Below are 12315 nucleotides of genomic sequence, written 5' to 3'. Positions count from 1 at the left end.
GTAGCAGTGGGCATTATGCAGGGCACTGGCAGTTGGTGTAACTATGGTTCACAATCCATGATGCTTGGAAACATGCAAGATGAGAAAGAGCAAGAGCCTGGGATCGTGAGATTGTGTTTGTGGCAACTGCTACTGTTATTACTGTTATTTATTGTCATATTTGTATTTTTATTCTATACATTTTATGGTTGTTATGTACATATGCTATACATACTATATACATATACTTGCATATACTATTTAATAATTAGTCATCTTTGTATTATTCTAGCTTTTATTATTAGTACTTATGACTACTTGTCATTGCTGTGCATATCGCTCTTTCTATCTGTGTCTTTTGCTATCACTCTCAACCTAACTGGTTGAAGGCAGATGGCAGCCCATCCATAGCCTGGTTCTGCTCAAGGTTTCAGACTGTAAAATTTGAGTTTTTTGTCGCTGCCATCACCAAGTGGTCTGAATGTAGGCTGCAGTCTAACTCAGCAGCAGACAATAGCAGTAGCTGGAATTGTGTTGTATTAGTGTGTGTGCCCACCACATTATTTTAGCAGTATGTCAGTTTGTAGAATGACATCTGATTGCTCTGTATTTAGATCTCTCTTGCAACAACTACAGCCACATATGTTGTCACCGAGTAGGCAGATATAGTCTAATAAACAGACAGAGAGGAGTAATTACCCTGAAACAAGGCTTGCATTACAAGCATACAAGCCACCAAAAGCTCCAAAAAATTCCAGCAGAAACCCTGAAATTGAACTGTTGATGTGTAATGTCTCTTATTTCAACAGTCATTGCATTGTATGAGCTACACTGTGTGGCCTTTGTTAATCTCCTTCATTAACCTACATCATTATGACTCATCTTCCTATGTATGTATATATTGTGACACACTATTATATTGTTTTCAGTTAATACACGTGCATCAATAAAAAAACTGAAAAAAATAGTCAAAATGATATACTGTTTGTTCTGGTTCTTGCAACTGTGTTTACAACATTTTCCGATTCAAACATAGCTTAACCACGTCATGTGACATAACACCGTAAGAACAAATATCAGTCACGGATGTCTACAAATGTCTCTGCTCTCATTTAGATGTTAAGGTTGCAGTAGTTGTCATGTCAATGTTGGTGCAGCTGTTCAGTGAACATCTTGTCATTGTGTACACACTGGGCTTTGGCCTTTAAACACTGTCGTAGATCAACGGAAGAAACAGGATAACAGCAGTTTTATTTTCTTTTTTGAAATAGTTTTCTTCTTTCTTTCTTTCTTTCTTTCTTTCTTTCTTTCTTTCTTTCTTTCTTTCTTTCTTTTTAATTGATCATATTTCAACTGGGTATTCTAAATGTACAGGTGAGTTTCATGTCTACGACTGCTCCTCCCCAGCAACCTTGACTCCAAATCTACCACCGCAATTAGATACAAAATTAGATGAGTTGTTGCTGCCAAATACTGAGATTGACCCACTTGGGTGCAGTCAACAATAAACTAGCTGTTCTTTACCTTTTGTTGTTGCTTTTCTTTCTGTCTCCTTTGCTGCTGGGAGGGGGAGGTGGTTGGGGAACAAGGTCTTTGAGTGCTAAAATGACTGTTGTTGTGTGATGTTTTACAGTGGCCTCAGAATCCGAGAGACAAATTACACTGTCAGGGACACATCCATGTGGGATGAAGAGAAGGAGAAGCTTCGAATGTTCACCATTGAACACCTTCAATGGCTGGTAATACAAGAGGCGTGGCTGCTCCTATTAAAATGTGGGCCTGAATCAATAAGAGGCATAATTAGAGTTGTTAGAGCAAATTAAAACATGGCTATTATGTGGCTGTACAATGTTGCTCTATAAACTGTTATTACACAGGGAGAAGCTTTGTGTGTATGATAGAGGATTTGGACAGTCAGTTAGAGATGGAGGATTAGATGCGATAGTTGCCTCTTTCTACAGTAATTACCACTCCCTTTATTGACAGAATGCTCACTTTTCTCTGGCTTTTGTCTAAACTACAATTTCCTCCATTGTAAAGTAGTAATTTTGAAGTGTATTTTTGCAGCAGCAGTGCCTCTTTTTCACTGTTTGAAATTGTTGCTATCCTCACCTCAGATGAACAGTAAGTTGCTACAACCACCTCCACACACACACACACGTGCGCGCGCACACACACACACACACACACACACACACACACACACACACACACACGTGTTTTCATCACTTGTGGGGACATTACATAGACATTCATTTCCTGGAGCCTAACCCTAACCATAACCACCATTTGCCTATTCCTAACCCTACACCTAACCTTACCTCACCCGTAACCCTATCCTCAGTCTGCACACTAAAATTTAATGATCTACATTAAGGGGACCTGCATTTTGTCCCCATAAGGTGACTGTGACTGTGACAATGTGACTGTGTAAACAGATTTTTGGCCCCACAACGTGATAAATACCAGGTCTCACACACACACACACACACACACACACACACACACACACACACACACACACACACACACACACACATCATTCAGTCATTGTCACCCTTTAAAAATTCACTGTAAATTTTGTATATAACATCATTCACATATAAAAAGTATTTACTGGCTGACTGACCGCTCTCCTGATCCTTCAGACCATCACTTGGAGTCTTGGATGGGTTTCCAGTTTTGCTGGTCCAGTCTGGAGTACAAGCATAAACTGATTTCATTTAATTCAAACTGACTGAACCAACATTTTGTCATAATGAGATGTTCCGACAAATTGAAAAGGAGCCTACATCAGCATCCTGTGCTAAATGCAACTTCTGTTGCATTAGTAATAAGCAATCTGACATGATAACCCTCCTTGGATCAACAAGGTCATACATGACATCAAAGTAATATTATGTCTTATACAACATATTAAATGTCTCTGGTACACTGCATGCTAGAGACTTACTTTAAGATTATACCATGGTCTGGGTGAATACTCGATTCTGATTGGCTGCAAGGTGTCCGTTAAAAAGTGTTGTAGGACACCTATAAAAAGGTTCCGGTCAAATAACCTGATTGTTATAAATTATTGTGCTGGCTCAAATGCTAGTTGGTAACTGTGGCAACAGAAACTCAGAACATATGATAACATACGTTATTTCACAGTTTATTTATCACAACGGCAAGACAGTAGACAACATGAGTGATTTTACGATTTAGGAAACTATCTGTGGACTTCGATTCTTTGAAACAAAATTTCGCATCATCCTCTGGACACACACAAGCGGTAAGAGGTGCACTTGCCCTCTGAAATGATTTGACTTTGTATCACGTAACATAACGTTAAGCAATCATCTCACTTCCCTCCACTGATTAGGCCTAATATAACAGCTCCGGCCAACCGAGCTGCAGGTTCTGTGGCCAGAGCCGGTCACCTTGGCAACGCGTCACGAGAGATATTAAATAGTCCACTCAGCCGCTTCTTGTGAAAAACTTACGATTTTAACGGTAAAAAACCACGTTAACGTATTAATAATTGATTTAATATTTATTTCTTTCGTAAGTGACCATGGCTTAAGCGGAAACAACCTCCGCATCGTCCAGGGGCGGTGCCAGAGAAATTTGATTGCAGGTGCTATGGGTGTGCTCTAACATTGACTGGGGGTGCTCCTAGAAATACAGTATGTGCACAAGCGCACACATAAACAGTAGTAGCTACACAACGTTAATATAGCTTTCCACGTATTCCAGAACTGTATTATTATGCCACTGTCTGACATAGTGACACGATTACTATTGACACACTAATTAGGCCACTATCTCAAATCAGAACTGCATGAAAGTGGAAACATCCATATGGACTCATCAAATAATGGTTAAAACCATTGTGCCATGAGAGACAAAAACATCAAAATGCAAACACAATAGATAGCATACTTGCAAAGAGCATATCAAAACAGCAACCCATCACCATGGGAAATTAAAAAAACACTTCCCATCTGACATACAGTATCACAGGACAACTCTGAGGTACTGTTGCCGCCCGATTCCATCGCGGTGCCGTCGGAGTTCACAGAGTTGTTGTTGGTGGTGTTCCCCCCCGGGGACACTATTTTGCGAACTAGTCTGGACTGTTTTATTTGGCAAGGAAATGCTTCATTTTGGAGCCGATGAATCAAACCTCATTCATGACAGCAGTTGAAGGTAGCCGACACAGACGCAGCACATTTCGTGAAAATACGTGAGGTCACCTCACCTTTGACCTTGCATTAATATCAAGAAATACATTTCGTAATATAATTTAATTTAGGACATTTTTGGAGATAGATGAGACAGATAAAAAGCACATGAGATAAAATGTCATAAAAATATATTTTGTTTAATGATTTTTTATTGGATTTCATGGGGGTGCTACGGGAGTACTATTTTACATAACTTAAATGTGTGATTCCTATGAGAGGTCCAGTACTCTTTCAGGAGCTTTGTAATCTAGCCTTGAACTGCAGTGTTGTTATGGAGACTTGGAGACTTTCCATGTTGAAAACAGTTATTGTTAGCATGGCTATTAGCCATACACTGACGATCCCATAATGCTTCACTTTGAGTCTGTTCTCCAGTCAGAGGCTGTGTGGTAACTCTAATCTCAAATGCATTACGCAATAGAATAACTTAGACCTTTTTGGAGATGACATTTTGATATTTTCTCAAGTTCAGCTAGACTGAAGAGTTATTATGACTTCAAGAATTGATTTTCAATTAAGCATATATTAAAAAAAGATAATCAAGTTGATGAGGAAAACATTTTTTTTTTTTTTAATTTCATTTATATTATTTTATTTAAAGGATTAGCAAATGATGACATTCTGTTTTATTTTTTTACACAGTGTCCCATCTTTTCGGAATCAGGGTTCTTTCATTGAAACCCAAACCTGGCCCAACGTTAGTTACTAGGAAAATATACTTTTTTTAATGATTTCGTACAAGTAATAATCAAGTTATTCAGATGTTTGAGGGGGTTCCTCATAATACCATTCATTTCATATTTCAGGTTGCTAGTTGCAAATGGCAGCATTGTGGTAAAGTGTAGGGGGAAATTTGGAATTCTGGTCAGGCCAATTTATTTATTTTTTCTTTGTCTTTATTGTCCATCACCTTTTATGTGCCAAACCCAGAAATTGGCTTTTTTTAAATGTGTGCTCTACAAGTGAAAAGTTTAGATTTTTAGTGTGCACTTTTCTAATCATAATAGCCTACTTATTACAAATTCTCATAATTATCCAACTGTCTTTGACAAGTTATTAGGGACAACAAAGCAAAGCAACAGCCATTCCCTACCAAAATATGATGCTTGACAAGGTGCAGCATAATTGTAGAGCGCTCACTGACAGAAATCAATTTGAGGCGTGCTAATGGCCAGAGTCCTCCATTGGAGAGTGCTCTCATTGACTGGCATGGTGTTCTATCTGGTACAGAGCAAAGTTGGAACAATTACAGTAATCTGTGTATGGAGTGATGGTCCTCCATGTAGAGTGGAGCTGAGGTGAGTGGTCATCAGCACTGATCAGCCTGCAATGACAAAGAGCCAGTAAAGCAAAGCACAGTTTGGAGAAGTGTATGATAGGATGCTGTTGTTCCACAGGGACGGGACGGTTTGCTCTTATCAAAAATTTAGTTTACAGTGAAAATCTGGAGAGGAAAGGTTTGTAGTGGCTGATGGTGCCAAAACTCATTTCCCTTAAGACAGTTGTGGGAAATTAATATATGTACATACAGTGAGGGTTTATACTCAGCATTTGAAGAAAATTTCTAATTGTAATTTTCCTGACCAATATTATCATTATGTTCATTAAACTTAGTTTGTGTCAATACACAAACAGAATCAGAAAGAATAATGTCCTCTCACGGTTGCTTTTTAATAATAATAATAATAATACATTTATATAATAGTTTTCTTTACAATGTTACAAAGTGCTTCGCAAAAGAAAGAATGAAACCAGATAATGTGGATAAAATGAGATAAAGACCAAGGACATGAGCACAGAGGAAGTAGAGACAACAAAATGAACTGAATAAGATTAAAAAAAAAAGGAAATTGGAATAAAAACAATGTAAATAAAACATATATCGAACATTTCCACAAAAAGAAGAGTTAAGAATAAAATAAAAAGATGCCAGAGACTTAGTGTGTCTGAGTTCAGTAGGCAGAGAGTTCCATAGTGTGGGCTCTAATAGCAAAAACCAGATCACCCTAAGTCACAAACCGTGACCTGGGAGTAACCAACAGGGCTCCATCTGTGGATTTTAATGGTGGAGAGGGCACATAACAGGTCAACAGATCAGAAATTTATTCAGCAGCAAGGACGTTTAAGGCCTCAAAAGTAAAGAATACAATTGTAAAATCAATTTGAAATCTGACAGGGTGGCAATATAGGGAGGCAAGCACAGGGGTGATGTGATCATACCTCTTTGTTCCAGGAATGAGTTGAGCAGCAGCGTTTTGTACCAACTGGTAAGGGTAGAGGGTGCCCTGGCTGATACCCAAATAATATACATCGCAGTAATCAAGCCAAGAATAAATAAAAGCACACACAACTTTATATAGATCATCAATTAATAAAAATTTTAGAGATTAGCTTGAGCTGGAAGAAACACATGGAACAGTACTTCTGACTTGATCATCAAAAGAGAGCTTAGCATATATGTATATAGAAAACAGAAAGGAGGCAAGAACTTGGCCTTGAGGGACACCCCAAGTCAACTGAGACATCAAGGAAAAAGAGTTACCCTGAGTGACAGAAAAAAAATGTGTTAGAGAGGTATGGGTGTAATAAGCTGAGAGCCTAGCCTTATATGTACCCTTGATATGTACCCAAGGCTACAAACAATGTAAGATGATCAACTGTGCCAAAAGCAACACAAATTTAAAAGAAGTAGAATTGAGTAGTTGCCTCTGTCTGCAGTGTGTGAACAATGTTATGCTTAAAACTGTCTGGGAAAAAAAAAAAAAAAAAACAGAGGTCAGAGAATTCTTAAAAATCTGCAAAATAACAGAGCTAACAGGAGAATACCTCTTTGAACTGCTTAGAGGGGGTGATATCTAAAATGCGGGAAGATTGTTGTGAGGGGTTGAAACTGGGTAACAGCGGTTAACTGATTGTTAAATGAATTTGACAGGAGATATAGTGAAATTAAAGGGTGATTAAAAAGATCACACAATTTACCTGCAGTCAGTGTTGAAATTGTGAGAGCTTATTGTACTGTTGGGACCAGGAATAATGAGCTCTGGTGTAACTTTAAAAATAACAGCTTTATGGTAAGTTGCAAACATTTCTACCAAATTAAGAGACTCAAGAGAGAAACCAGATGAGAGTACCAGGTCTAAGGTGTGACCTTTACAATATGTGGAACATTTAAGACATTGAATGGGGTTTAAAGAGTCTATAAGGTCCCAAAAATGAGAGGTGAGAGAATGGGGAGGACAACAAATATAAATGTTAAAATCAGTCAAGTATGAGCATCCTGTCATATCTTGGTATGACAATGGATAACAGCTCTGAAAATGCAGAAATAACTGATGTAGGTGGCCTACAAATTAAGATGCAAAGTAAAGGGGGAGGTGATTAAGAAACCTAAGACTTAAAAGAAATAAAATTACCAGAAGTAACTGGATGGCACAGACTAGACTTATAAAAAGGCAGAGACCATCTCCTGCTCCAGATGGCCTAGGGTTATGAAAATATGTTAAGTCAGGGGGTCTACCCTCAATCAGGGAAACAGTGTCCCCTGAGGACAGCCATGTCCAAGTAATCATAAAAAAGTCTAGATCATTAGCAGCAATAAAATCATTAACAAAGAAGGACTAATTACTAAGAGATCTGGCAATCAAGAAGCCAAAGTTGTTTGGTGTCAGACCAAAGGGAGAAAGAAAGGACATACAATGAATAGGATTGCAACGATTTGGTCTTTTCAAGTGATCTTATGTTTTCTCATCCTGTGATCTTTCATTGCATTTGTGTAACCCAAGAATGTCCTTGTACCATCCAGAGTTTTAAGATAACATGACTGGTAAGAGCCTGTTTTGATAACGGGGGTCAGATGACACTTTTCTCTTCTCTTGTCTGTTAGTGACGTCCGTTGCATTTAGATACACGCCTAAACAACACATACACACACACACACACACACACACACACACACACACACACACACACACACACACACATATAACCAACACCTGCGTTTACCGACACACTCTTTTTCTCTCTACTCACACTCACTGAGTCTTGACTGTGCTGTACCAGTGTCATCTGCATAACACAGGAAATGGAACAGCTGCATTGAAAAAGAAAAATGTTTGTTTGTTTTTTGCAGCTCAATGATTTTATTTTTTAGGTTGTCAGGAACATCAGCTGATGATTGTTTATTACATGTCAAGGATAAGGTACAAACAAAGCATGGTACGTCCACTTCTTGGAACCTGGCCGATTACATTCTGTAATGTATGTCTGTTCATTGTACGGGGTTTGGTCAAACCCAATAAGATAAATGTGAACTTTTGTCTGAAATCTGCGCTCATTCTGGCTGAGATCCTGCAGGAACTCTGCCACTCTGAGACCAGCGCTGCATTGCTTTATATGTGACCTCAATAAATACTTTAACTGTGAACTGAAGATTGCTCCGGACAGACGAAGAGTGCTTTTGTTGGGCTTCCAACAAAAAAACTGGGTTAACAGCACGAAAGTTATTATTATATCTACCTTTAGTTACGCTATCTGAATGGGAGACTGTATGGGGAAAATTTCAGATGAACGACTATGAAGGGAGGCCTATGAAGGGAGCTAGCAGGGAGAACAGCACTCTGAGTGCCGCTATCTAAGAGGATATTCTGGGGAGGAAGTGTGGGATGTGTAATGGTAATTTCAGTTCCTTGTACTTCATCTACTTGAGACACCCCACCTCCCATTTCCTCACCAGGATATCAGGTCCTTTAAATTCTGTTGTCTAGACCTCTTTACATCCACATACAAAGTCCTGCAGGATGCCTCCGGTGTGAGCCACCCCCTAGGGAGTTGGCTCCGATACCTCCAGCAGACCCAAAAGGTGTGTATTCATTCCTTTGGGTAGGGGAGGTGCTCCTAAGGTATAAATGTTTAGCACTCCCCATGCTTGGGGTCTTTCTTCATTCTACCTCTCGGCTCGGGTGATGATTGACCTTTTCTTTGCAAAGAAAATAAAAACCTTGTCGGCCGGCAGAAGTCTCTATTTCATTCTTCACCAGCAGCAGAGAATTTCCACAACAGATGTCAGCAGTCAGTCACATGGAGCAGACTGCTCACATAACAGATTTGTCAATAAAACTCATATTCTGAGCTCTACAGGTGGACTGGAGCCAAGTGTGGAGGCTGAGGATTCTGCTAAAATGCCCCGCTCCATGGGCCAGTGTGGAAATAGGACAAGAAATTAAAACAGACTGTCTACTTAAAAAACACAAGTACTTAAAAAACTATTTGTCAGTTCAGACTGCTGACAAGCTGCATCATTAGTCCCCACATGGACAATCACTTCAGTGATAGAGGACAAGAGTGAGGACAGCAGCCCCAGGACCTTATCCAGGATGACAGGGACCATGACTCCAGGGAGGCAGTGAGTGGCTGCGTTGAACAAACAGTTGTTCCTGATTATGGAATTTCATACTAGTAATGTGGCTAAGGAGAAGAGAGGACGAAGAGATAATGATTGTGGGTTCTCATGGCAGGATGATGCGTGATCTGTTTCCACACTGCGTGTTGAGGTTGCCAACTGTGGATGGGGTGTCTGAGCAGGTGAGTGGTAGGGCAGCAACATCAGACCTGACAGAAGGACTCCCTATTGGCTCAGGGCAAGGAAGACCTCCAGACTGTCTGCTTGGGATGAAGGCCTCTGATTTGGCTTCAAAGAGGAACGGTGGGCCACCAGAACAGTGCTACCCACCAATGGTGGGGAAACCACAGTGTCCACAGACACTGTTTTCACTAGTAGGTCCAGACTGGGAAGAATCAGAGCCACAGGAACAGGTTGGAGAGGCTTGGGTAAGGCAGTGAGGCAGCCCTGCACAAGTCTCTCTTGTAACAAAGCACCGCTATTTCCGTGTAGGATGGTTGATGGTTTGGTGTTGAGCAGGAGGACGGCCGTGGAGGGGTCCCACAGAGATGCGTCCTGGATGGCTGCACTGAGAGGGGCAATCTATCTGGACTGCCCAAAAACCATGTCCATGTAGCTTGCTGAAATAGAGATTCTTTTTTTTTTCCTTTTTCTGCAGTTCATCAGAGAGCCGTCCAATATCCCTCTTAATGTCAGCGATCTTATTGTTAGCTTTTTGAGTAGTATGTTATCCTCACAGGGCATAGTTGTTTGGTTAGCGTAGCCACCAAGCTAATGAGAAGTCCAGGCAAGCAGCAGCAGGAACAGTTAACATAGTGTAATTTAATAAGCAAGCAAGGATGTCTCCAAAAAAATTACAAAGCCATGATAAAATGGTAAAAGACTAGTTCAGATCGATTAAAATTAAACTATACTGAGCTAAGTCACATCTGACAATATTTGATATCTGATTGACAATCAGTCATGACATTGTCACTGTTTTAGCTCCTTAATCTTATAATGTTAACTTCACAAACTGTGCTGAATCTTGGGGGAGCTTTTAGTGTATGAAACAATGATATGTTGCGTGTTTAAAAGTTTAACTGAAGATTCTTACAAGAAGTGCTGGTCTCCGGGTGATGTACAAGATCATTTGATCCAGCCTGCAAGGCAATTCATTAATACCAGGGAAAAAGGAAAAAAAAAGTGACTTTCCCAGTGATAAAAAAAATAAAATCAAAAAGTAGTTGTTCTGGGTGGTGCTGAATACAACACACACTAGCCGTCAGGAAAACAAGATGTGGAATGTTGTGCTTTCCAAGAGAAATGGACAAACAGTCGTTTTGTTTGGAGTAAAAGGCAAGTCAGTGTGCCTAAGTTAGTTTGTGGGGATGCACTTGCAGTGATAAAAAAGGATAATCTTAAAACTTATTATGGCATGAAATATGCTTAACTGAATGGGCTGCAAGGACAAATGCACTTGGATAAAATTAATACTCTTTGGTGGAGTTGGGGTGTCCAACAATCAGCTTTCACAAGACCACACACTAACATAGACAGTGTTATGTAGGAAAGTTCTGTGTGTGAGCTAATAACTAAGAAGCTGAAACCTCATTCAGGAACAATTTGAGAGGGAGAACCTTGTTGCTGCTGGGAAGCTGTTCATACCAAACAAAGTAAAATTGTTCCAGAGTGTCAGTTTGTCTGGAATAATTTATAGAGATGAAGGAAAACTTGACGTGGATATGACAGCAAGTGTCTGTGTGATTTTTGACCTTCATGATGAAAATTACCATGTACCCCTCAGAACTGAACCTCAAGCTCCAGCCAGCAAATCATTTGAAGTGAAATTAATGCTGTGGCAAGTGCAACTGGAAAGAGCTCTGCTCTGCAAGAAACAAAGCATGCTGTGACATCTGAATATGCTGGTGAGTGTGTAAAACTCCTTCAGGTATTTGTTGAGAGGTTTCAGGACATGAAAAGTAAACATAAGGAACTGAACATATTTGCTCCACTGTTTAATGTGGAACCAGCTGATGTGCCTGACAACCTAAAAAATAAAATCATTGAGCTGCAAAAACAAACAAACAAACAAAAAACTACCTATTATTGAAAGCACTTCTTTTCAAAACTGACTCCTGCAAAGTGCTGTTCTGCTCAAGACTGACTGACCCAAACCTGCAAAACTAGCATCATCATCATCATCATCACTACCACCTAACTTCAGACGTCTCACCAAAGAAAAGCAGTTCCAGTCAACACAGAGATTATAGGTGATATCTATAGGTGATATATGTGTTAAATAATTTAGTATGGTGAGGGGCACTGGCAAGGGGGGTCCAGGGGGGCACCCTAATACCAAAGGGCTTCTTCAGTTTTAACTGACTGGTGGGGAGTCGAAGGTATTTAACCTCTGTGGAGTTGTTGTCAAGGTCATTGATATCACTTAGGTCATTAGTACACCTTGCTGTGTAATGGCAGTGGTTGGAGTGACCTGAGGCCAAGTTTAATGACAGTCATTGGAGTTGTCAGGTGAGGCAATCTGTGAATAGTTGTTAAATCTGGGAAGGGATGAAAGGACAACATTGTAGGTGGTGGATAAGTGATTTCGTAGACCTCCTCCTTTGTTGTGGGTTGGTTTCTCTATTTTTATGCAAATAGCCTCCTTCACTCCTTTTTCAAATCATCTGTCCTTACTGTCCAAAATATTCACACTGTCCACAAGTGAGT

Source organism: Chaetodon trifascialis, chromosome 9 (genome assembly GCF_039877785.1).
Source record: "Chaetodon trifascialis isolate fChaTrf1 chromosome 9, fChaTrf1.hap1, whole genome shotgun sequence".
Taxonomy (NCBI): domain Eukaryota; kingdom Metazoa; phylum Chordata; class Actinopteri; order Chaetodontiformes; family Chaetodontidae; genus Chaetodon; species Chaetodon trifascialis.
Note: the sequence above shows the minus strand (reverse complement) of the source record.